Source organism: Limulus polyphemus, unplaced genomic scaffold (genome assembly GCF_000517525.1).
Source record: "Limulus polyphemus unplaced genomic scaffold, Limulus_polyphemus-2.1.2 Scaffold491, whole genome shotgun sequence".
In the NCBI taxonomy this organism is placed as follows: Eukaryota; Metazoa; Arthropoda; class Merostomata; order Xiphosura; family Limulidae; genus Limulus; species Limulus polyphemus.
The window spans coordinates 31,206-42,432 of NW_013666101.1; the positions used below are offsets into that span (position 1 = coordinate 31,206).

The 11,227-nt window shown below is 35.1% G+C and overlaps 1 protein-coding gene across 1 annotated transcript in view; it reads right to left on the minus strand.

Annotated features, from left to right (window-relative positions):
• LOC106458598 (phosrestin-2-like) overlaps positions 1-11,227 on the minus strand; it is a 63,317-nt gene that overhangs the window by 1,847 nt on the left and 50,243 nt on the right. The gene's annotated exons all lie outside the window — the stretch shown is intronic.

Genomic DNA, 11,227 nt, shown 5'->3' on the forward strand with positions numbered 1-11,227 from the left:
GACGATGTTTCGAAAGTCTTCTGCCTTTCGTTTTCAGGTTAGTTTGTGTGTGGTGTAGTTTGGTCTTTGTAATGTTCTAGTGGATTGTGGAGAGGATCATATTTATCAAAAAGAAGAAGAAAACAAATTTAAAGTATGCAGTGAAAAAACAACAACTGAACCAACCAATCAAGAAATTACGTGGTAGATGTCAATGCATTTTTCATCTTGACTTAAAACACCAATAAATCACATATGCTGTCTTTCTTTCAAAACGGGAGTAACAATCAGTTTGTAATAACTATTTGATTCACTAATACACTGACCTAACATCGCCTTAAGACAAACTTCGTTGCCGACAATATCTTAACCTTAACGGATTGACAATTAACAGTCAATGCAGAAGCGGGAGAATACTTCTGTTTAATTAAAACAAATCATTGCGATGGGCGTTGGAAGGTGCTGATGTAATCCGATTTATTGCCAAGTGTTTTGAATGACGAAATGAACATTATCAACCAAGCATGGGTAAATAGCAAGAGTGTCTATGATGATAAGATCGAACCGATACTTTTAGAGTTTGAAACATTGCTCAACTAATATGGATACTTTCTCGTGGTATGTCTAGACGTGATGGAAGTTTCTTATGACTGAGGAGGAAAACTCCAATAAACTAAGGGTTGGCTGGCCCTAGTAGGTACTTAAGCTTCTCATAATTTATATTTTTAGGCATTACTATGGTCATTGCAGGAATTCATTAATGATTTTACTCAGGCTAAGGTCCAGTTGTGGTTCTGAGGTGGAGCACAATAACACACGTAGCCAACCAGCTACTCGTGTCCAAGTTGAATTTGGCGGAAATATAGGCATTCATTTCTACACAATGCTTTAACCGTTACAGTGGAGAACTTTAACTAACCATGGACACACCAGCTGTCAAATTCTCTAGTTTTGAGGTAAGAACTCCACTGAACATGGATAATGGCAGGTAATGACAGATACTCTTAATGATAATTGAAAGTTATCCCTATTTGGGGTGTATATACTGTTGACCATGATGATTAGGGATGCGTGTTACGATATGTTGACTTTGAGATAAAATTGGATGAGTGTAAATATCGAAGCCAACTACGAATCTCTTGCTGCTCGGTTTCTTAACCTTCGGACGTTAAGCCAACTACGACTCTCTTGCTGCTCGGTTCTTAACCTTCGGACGTTATTTACCTGTGTAATTTTAACTTTTTAGTAAACGTAATGAGACAGTTAAAAACATACAAAAACAGTCATATCTTAATGCATTACAAAACGCTTTTAATCATACTGATTATGTTACACTGTGTACATAAAAACATATAGAAATTTATTTATTTTTACCTGTAACTTTTTTTCAAGCATGAAAGAGAATGATAACGTTAATGAAAATGGATGGGATTACAATAAGTATTTCGTGTTGTAGAATCGATACCTAAGCATCATATCAAAGTAGTTTTTTCCTTTTTTATATATACATTGTTATAAAACTTTAGTCAGTTCTTTTCTAATAAATCTATCCACCAACAGTTTAAAATATCACAGAAGATGTCTCTGTGATAAGACTGATTGTTTTGTTTAAATCTTCCAACATTTTTCTGTACTAGTTCGTAAATTTTGTTAAAGAAAATCATGGATAACGCAAACTTGTAACACAACGTTGGTGATAGTAAAACACGAATTAATAATTCTTAGATGATATATCACGGTAACATAAGATCACATTAGCAAGCATAAATAAGCTTGTGATTTTAAGTCCACTTTGCAGTCACTAATACGATGTGGTATTTCGAAACTTCAATGCCCCAATTGGAAACTTAAGCAAGTGAAACAAGAAGTCGAAGCTATACAAGCGCCAAAATGTTATAAACTGAGATAGTTTCTGTTTTAAATTCGACGGAAGAAAAATAACAGGATCTGATATTATCAGACGTAGATGCATCTCTAACCATTCCAACCTTCAATGATACTTACCTTTAAATAACCTCGCAACAGACGGAATTCATGATATCCTAATAAAAGGAAATAAGTCGAAATTCTAAAGAATTAATAACATCTGTTATCACAAAACTGATAAAACTTTATAAAGTGAAGCCGTCGTCAGTAGGCCTAGTGAATACTTATCAAACATTAATCGAAATGCCTTCCTCTCTCTGCATCGACTGTCAGCAATAAAAGTATATGAAAAAAGAGATTGTGGAAGATAACAGAAAGCACGTATTTTCAATTCACAAAGATTTAATAATGTAATTATTTCTTGAGAAAGGAGACCGATATTTGAAAACATTTTGAACTGTCGTTTTCCCTCTGGATAATGATCTTTTGGAAACCAACTGAGTAAAATGCAGTAAGTGATTTGAGTTTGACCTACAGTGAAATATGAATGTGAACTACATCTTTCAATTTATTCCAGTGCAGTCTTGAAACTAAACTTTTCTAAGTATACGAATATCAAAAAGTCGCAGTATATATATTACTGATTTAAGAAAATCATTTCAGAAATATTTCAAGTTAACTAAACGTCAGGTTTATCGCACTTGATTTAGTATTAAAGATGAAAAAAGTCAACTTAATTTAGTCTAAAAACTCAAATACATATTATACAGATGATATTATTAAATCCAGACCCTGTTAAGAGAGGACCAGTCGTCACTAGAAACAAAAACTTCATTTTTCCGCAATGAACTCTGATACAAAAAACAGTCTAATTAATCATAAAAATAACCTCACTTACTACTTAAATGGTGGAGTTTGGACAATGCCTTTAGTATTGTTGACTATGGACAATGCTTTTAGTATTGTTGACTTACCTGTTATTTGAAAGATAAAACAATATTCTTCAACTAATTAATTTTTGTGTCTTACAACAAATTAATTGAGCTCTTTACTTTCTTATAAAAATGGCGTTTTTTAAACATTCTTTCCCTCTCTATCTATCTTTTAACAGTGTTAGTATAGAACATAAACAAATTTCTAAGGCGTTGAAGTCATATCATGAATGTTTCTCGTCCCTCAGCTGATGGGAAGAATTTAAACAAGTTTTACACAACTTTAACAACGAATACGCTAATTAACAAATATATGCATTGCTCTCGTTTATTTACTATTGTACACACGGTTTAGTACAGGATGATTCGGCCTCAGCTTCACATCATACAAGTGCATCAACGTATTTGGCTTTCATACAAAAATCACGAGGTGTCGTTCATTAACTGCTTCACTTTAAATCCAAACATCTCGATCTCTTCACGTTCTCGATGTGTAGGCCTAAGACCCTTACTTACATGAGAACAGTGTAAATATTTATTTGTGTATTTACTGTAAATGTTGAGATAAGTCTATAACTAGCCACTCATGAAAGGGCACTATTTTCATCCATTTAAATATTTAGAAATTTATACAAACAAATTTGGGGATAATGTTGTCGAATAACATCTCTTAATGAAAACCTAATGGATTTCAAAGCTGTTTATATTCTACTATGAAAAACGAAAATAAAGAATAAAACATTAGGAAGAAAAGAAAAATGTTATTGCATAACTTTTCTTGTCTTTTCGGTTCTTGAGCCGAGCGTGGCCTAATGGTTAGCATGTGGTTTACACTAAAATAACGTTATAATCAAAATGCGTACTAAACTAAAGCTGTTTTCCAAAATGTAGATGAGTGAAAAAAAACAGTTTATAGAGAGACGCATTAGTTGGCTTAAATAGATCATCAGAAAAGTGTTTAGTGTTAGATTATTATTTATTGGTTAATTTAGTAATTTCAGATTTCAGTTGGAAACAGCAACAGCCTTGACAGTCTTGTATTCTAACGATTTGTGACTAAGGATTGAAGTTTAAACTTATTTTATTGATGTTCCTTCACTGGTGGTTCAGCGGGAAGCTTGAGGGTGTGAGGGCTTATGGTGTTAAGGTCCGGGGCTCAATTCCTACAGTAGACACAACACGGATTTCATTGTGTAGTTTAATAGAAAAGCAACAACATCCAACAAACAGAAAAGCAAACAAGAATAACTTTATATTTAAAGCTTTGTAGTTTAAAGAGATAATAGTATGACGGTTAAATGAACTTATCAAACAATTCATCATGTAACAATTTTCTTTCTCAAATTTTTGGATCCAAAACTGTAAAGAAGGACAGGGCGAAGATCGGACAACATTTGAACAAAACTAATATCTTTATAGCCGGTATTAATTGAAAAATTAACGCACCGCCTTACTTCCAATGTCAACGACACGAAAGTTTTAATAAGCTACAGCACAAGCCTTTTCGGATAATTTTGGGGAACATTTACTTTTTCCTTCAGCAGAATCGCGACAGACGTGAGATATTTAAGTTATTTTTTCAAGAGATTAAAAAACAGAAATCCACAACGAACTCTGGTACCCCAGCTAGTTAATCGGCCAAACAAAAAATAACTTAGCTGGTCAGATTAAGTAGGCAACACACGGATTTCCAGTTATCAAAGGTTATTGTAAGCGTACGCTACAAATTCAATATCTTTTGACTCCGGAAGAAATTATTAATTTTGAGCAACAATAAGCGTAACTAGCGACATATTCATTCGACGGGAATCGATGTTTAGCGATTAACAGCAGAACGACTGCAGCAACAACGAACATTTGACACGTGTGTGTACAGTAACAAACATTTAATTCTTGAACCTTTCGGAATATAAATATTCCAGCTTCATCAAGCTATATTGAACATGGTAAATTAGTAGGTAAATTTTTTTATAAAGTTCAAACATTTTATAAAGAATAATTAAAATACAGAATATAAGGATGAAGAAAATTACAAGACAACCAAATAAACAATAAAGAATAGGATAATGCAACCAATGTAACAATATTATACAAGCCTTCAGAACAGACTTAATTGTAGTGAAGTTGTGATATCATCTAAAGTTGGGAGTTCATTTATAATAGATAAACTTTCTTTGATTAAAAGTTCAATATTGGATGATCCAGATGAGTTGATTTTGAAATTTGTAACCAAGATGGGGTGGTTAGTGTTTTCTCTACGTGTGTGAATTGTGTAGTCTGGTGGATTTGATAGTTTTTTACCAGTTCTGTTTGATACTCTCATATGTTCGTAGGCTCGCAGGTGTAATTGGCGTATAGTGTTGCCAATGTAAGTGGCATTATAGCCACCACATGTGTTATTAACAGGAGTGATAGTTTAGCAATTTTCCACTTTCTGTTCCTGGACTGTGGTAATCCAAACTATCGCATTTTTTCAGTGGATGTGCTATACTGGACCCTTACTTCACATACCAAATTTCAAGGCAATCCATTAAGAAATATACGAGATGTAAAATCTCCAATTTTGATTGAAGTTCTTTCTATTATTTCTTCTTTGAAACTTTGATAGAAAAACATATCTAACTTTTATGGATTTTGTTTTCAAATTTGGCTCACTGATAGATCTTTACAACCTACAATTAGGTGTCAAATTTGGACTAAATATAAGCCACATATACAAAACTATTCAACAAAAACCTCTCTATTTTGACCACAGTTATGAGTACGATTATGCAAAAAGTCACGCGAGATATCGATCTAAAATTTTTACTACAGCTTTCTCTAAAATTGAAAATGGACCGTTTTTAGTTTTTGTCATTGGGATTAAAGACGGATGATTTAGAGCGGCAATGCTATAGGGTGAAAGAACGTACAGATACCTATGCATCGAAACCCGGTTTCTAGCGTTGTAAGTCCGCAGACATCCCGCTGTGCCACTGGGGGGCATTTTCTATTAGTGGCAGAAAAACTATCTATTTATCTATCTATCTATCTATATATATTTAGCTATAAATATTATGGTAAATTCCTATTTGCTTCTTGCAGGAATTATAAAGTGTCCAAAAGAATAGATAGTTCTAGAACAACTAGATTTATACACGCAACTTATAACGAGTTGGATCAATATCTAGACGTTACTTCGTAGTGAACTCGAACACTATTTATTTCCAGATAAGATGAACTACTGCTGTTGCTACATGTTAGTAGGTGTTCATTAGTTGGACAAGTTGAACACTAGGTACTTCCTGACAAGATAGACTGCTGCTGTTGCTACATGTCAACAGCCAGGTGTTTCTTTGTCAGGTATGTGAATACTAGGTATTTCCTAACAAGACAAACTGCTGCTGTTGCTACATGTTAGCAGTTAGGTGTTCATTCATTTGAAAAGTGGAATACTAGGTACTTCCTGACAAGATAGACTGCTGCTGTTGCTACATGTTAGCAGCTAGGTGTTTCTTTGTTAGGTAAGGGAACATTAGGTATTTCCTTACAAGATAATTCACTGTTACTTTTATAAAATTAATTCACGGGCAATACCCGATTTCTTTAATTTATTTTTCTTTAATTACCAAAGAAAGTTTACAAAGAAATATTTCGGAAATTTGTGTAAAAGTTTACAAGTAACATAATCACGTACAATGTATTTTGAAGACACGTAGCGAATCTTTTTATCGAGTTGTGTAAAATCATAGATTGTTTGTAAATAAGCACAAAGCTACACAGTATGATATCTGTGCTCTGCCCACCATGGGTATCGAAACCAGACAAGCACAAAGCTACACAATATGATAGCTGTGCTATGCCCACCATGGGTATCGAAACCCTAAGTCTGGGGGGGATCTTGTATGGGGTCATGTAAAACGTTAGAAGAAGAATAGCCTCATACTGGACACCATGGGAGCATGTGAAGCTGACACTGCTGCAGCCTCCCGATTCTTCATAAATAAAAACTTTTGTATAGTTAATGATATTATTATCATTTAAATACAACAACTTTAGATTCAAGGCTCACGATAGCCAATTATTAAATATACACTAACAATGTATTAATGATCGATCAACTGCTACTGGTGGTTCATAGAAAGTATCTCCATATCCGAGCACGTGCTTTATATTGCTGGTGGTACGCAATTCGAACCGCGTGCATATAATATATATAGTTCTTGAGCTTAAAGCCACTGGCACAAGCCTAATGCTAAAACTTTAATACTCATTTAACGTCCCCTATTATTTGACTCTCAAGTATTTAATGGAACTACAAAACGCTTACAACTTTAATGAGTAATTTCAAAACATATCCCATAATGCCTGAAATGAACAAGACCTTTCTCAGCCTTGCGCCCGAGGCTTTAATAATCATTTTGTAAACAAAGCGTCAATAATTTTTGACATTCAACATACTACTGGTTTTGTTTACATGTCTATCACTTTATCTTAGCTCTATAATTGCTATTATATTATAAACAAATGTCACACTATTTTGTTATGATAAGAATACGCCGCAGATAACTCAACCTTTAATACTAAATCTGATATAGACATCAGACACACAAGGCAATTCGATAGCGCTGTTACATACTGAACAAATTGGTATGTCATTTGTTAGCAAGATCTTAGCGACTGTGAAGCTAAGCCTAAAGATAGTATGACAGAAATTTATGCAAAACATACTTTTAAATATTTAATTTACATAATATTGTTTGTTTAATTTGTTGAAGTTTATTTAAAGCTATTCGAGGACTATCTACATCAGCCCGTTCCAAATTTAGAATTTATAAATTAGAAGGAAGTCAACAACTCTTTGGCTACTTTTTTACCAACGAAAAGTGGTAAAGTCCCCATAACTAAAAGAACAAACTTATTTGGTAAATGAATTCTAACCCTCGAACCACAGATTGCAAGTCGAGCGTTCTAATCACTAGACCATGTCAGGCTAACATAATAAAGATAATGTATATTCAAATATTTGAGCCCCCCCTCCTCCACTTTGAAACGCTGCTGTATACAAGCGCACTCACATTGTGTTTTGAATGACACGAAAAGAAAATTGCCACACTGACGAGTAGAGTAAATAATTGAAATATCATCAAATCTGAAATACGAATGTTTGTTTGTTATTTAGAGCATAGCAACATTAGGTTATGTGCTGTGCCCACCGCGGGGAATCGAACTCTGGATTTTAGCGTTATAAGTCCGTAGATTTACCACTACTCCACTGGGGGACAAAGCACGAATAACACTGTGTGTGTGTAGATTGAGGAACGAATTCTTTACGTCCAGAACATATAACTAAGTTACCCAGTTTATAAATTAAGTGCCACAGTTTTACTCCCTGTTACAATGCTCTTCAGTTTACTTAAGCTAACGGAGAATATAAATTATAAGACGAAACTATTTTACATGTAAAATCAAATTCTTGGAAAGCGCCTTGGATTCACCGACTTGTGTGGAATTTGATTTATCATATTTTTTTATCCTATGTGTTTTTTTTTAATATCATTACAGATAAAATAATAATTCACACGGTTTGGAGTATCCGCAGGATGCTATTATGTTATGTTATTTGTTATTAAGCACAAAGCTGCACAAGGGCTATCTGTGCTCGCCCACCATGGGTATCGAAACCCGGTTTCTAGCAGCATAAGTCCGCAGACATACCACTGGGAGGCCCGTAGGAAGAAAAAAGCTAGAAAATATATCAAAACAGCTTGCAATGATGCGAAACCAGTTTAATTTTACTCACACAACGATTCAGGGGCTAATCTGTTTTTCTAATCGGATGTTTTTATGTCCGTATAATTTCTATGGGGTATCAGTACGTCTGCGGACTTAAAACGCTAGAAACCGGGTTTCGATATCCGTGGTTGGCAGAGCACAGATAGCCCATTGTGTAGCTTTGTGCTTAGCTTGAAATAAACAAACAAAGAATCTCTGGGGTATAACTTAAATATCTTTCTTTAAATTTGTCCTCTCTCTCCAGGCTATAACGTAAAATAATTCATTGGATCCTTGGATGTCTGTTTACACATTCATTACTTGAAAGATGAAATAAAGTGTTTACACATTCATTACTTCAAAGATGAAATAAAGATATTAAATGCCCTATTTAGGCAGTATTTGATGTGACTTTTCATTAGTTGACGTTTGTGGAAACTTTGAACATGTGTAATGTTAGACGGATTCAGTGTTCCTACTAATGTAGCTTATTCACGAACAATGGTTTGTTTAGTATGTTGCAGTCACGTCTTCCTGTGTTGACTATGTTCCATTATATTTGTTGAATTACTTTATGAATATGATATTAGCCATTGTCGTAAGTACAATTTCCTTCTGTTGCAATCTATTGAGATGCATAAATATGTTGTCTCATCTGCTAGTTTATGGCTTCCTTGATATACGTGAGCTACAGCATTAATAACATGTATTAGGGAATTTGTACTACATGCTAATCAATATGAATGATTAAAAATTAATTGAATAGAGTTGTTTAAACATTTGTTTAACAACAAGTAAAAGCTTGGAATGGTCTATTCTTTCATGTGGGGGTCTATAAGATCGGTTAATTTTTTGTTCTATATTGAGCATTAGTATTGTTGTCATACTTAATAAGAAATAACAACTATTATATCAGTTGCTTTAACCTTCTTGCCCCCCCAGCAATCATTTATTGGTTGATTTAACCTTCGTGTCCCCCCCCAAATGATCTATTGGTTGGTTTAACCTTCTTGTCCCCCCCCACCTCAGCAATCATTTGTTGATCCGATTCATTTTTAAGAAAAAATTGTAATTACATGAAATCTAAGTCCAAAGCAATAAACTGAGTTGCCATTCACAGAACAATGTGAAGCCTTGTAGAAACTAATTATACAACGAGCTCTTGGCAGCTCAGTCACGATTAACTTAGTCTTTCCTACTTTATTGGCCCGGCATGGCCAGGTGGTTGGGGCGCTCGACTCTCAATCTGTGGGTCGCGGGTTCGAATCCCCGGCCCACCAAATATGCTCGCTCGTTCAGCCGTGGGGGCGTTATAATGTGACGGTCAATCCCACTATTCGTTGGTGAAAGAGTAGCCCAAGAGTTGGCGGTGGGTGATGATGACTAGCTGCCTTCCCTCTAGTTTTACACTGCTAACTTAGGGACTGCTAGCGCAGATAGCCCTCGTGTAGCTTTGCGCACAATTGAAAACAAATCAAATCAAAACATTAATTAATGAATATATCTGTAAAAAAAAAATCTAGAAACCAAAAATTCAACAAGCAGGTGTACAGTTAAAATTGAACGTTAAATTAGTAAAATATAAGTTCTATCGTTAAGTATGGTCGGATCTGGTGATACGAGGTTAAGTTGGGGCAATGTTGTGTTTGTTTCTATCCAGTTTCATCCGAAATAAAGCAAGTTATTTTTTGTCAGCTCTCAGAACTTATCAGTATCAGTCGAAGAGCAGCCTGGAATGTTGTTTGTACGTGCTACGAAAAGCTTATTGCTCCTCTGTGTTTTCAGGTACGCTGACAACCTCACAGGTAAGAAGAATACTCGCTATAACCAGAAAAATGACAGGAAATGTCGCGAAGAATGAAACTAAGCTTCGCTTTTATCGAATTGAAGAAAGCTATTAGATACAACTTGGCAGTGGAAAACAAGTAAATTTGTATTAGACACATACACTCAATTATGATCCAGTAGAACGCAAGACAATACTATTCTCTAAAGCTGTAGATAGCTCTGTATCAGTATACAAATCTGTATCAGAATGAATCTGAATGAAAACTGAAAGAGTTATTCATTATATTGGAAATACAATAAGTTTATCTTTTATAAAGTTTACGTTCTATCTGCGACACTGGTCATCCCATAAGTAAAAATAGCCTCCAAGTATTTTTAAAGCTCCACGCAGTTAATATCATTAGAGAACAAACAAAGTGTTAAAACTATGTAGTTCTACAATGACAGCTTTTGCAGGAAAATTCAGGAATACAGAAACAGGGAATAACTTATACCAAAGACGACAAAAGTTAAGCATATTATACGAGGCCTGTGAGAAAAGTATCCGACCTTTGGCCGGGGAATAAAAACTGGCATACCTGGAGCGTTGGAAACCTAATCACCCTCAAAGTAGTCTCTTTGGGACTCCACACACTTCTCCCAGCGGTGCCGCCATTGTTGGAAGCATTCCGAGAAAGCCTCTTTCGAAATGGAGTTTAGCTCGGCTGTCGTTGCAGCCATAATGTCCTCTCTTGTCTGAAATCGCGTTCCTTTAAATGGCCTCTTGAGTTTGGGGAACAGCCAGAAGTCGCAAGGAGCCATATCAGGAGAGTAAGGAGCCTGTTGAACCACAGGAGACCGGAGTTGTGGTCAACAGGAAATTGGCACCTCCATCACGACAATGCTCAAGCACATTCCTCGCACTTGAT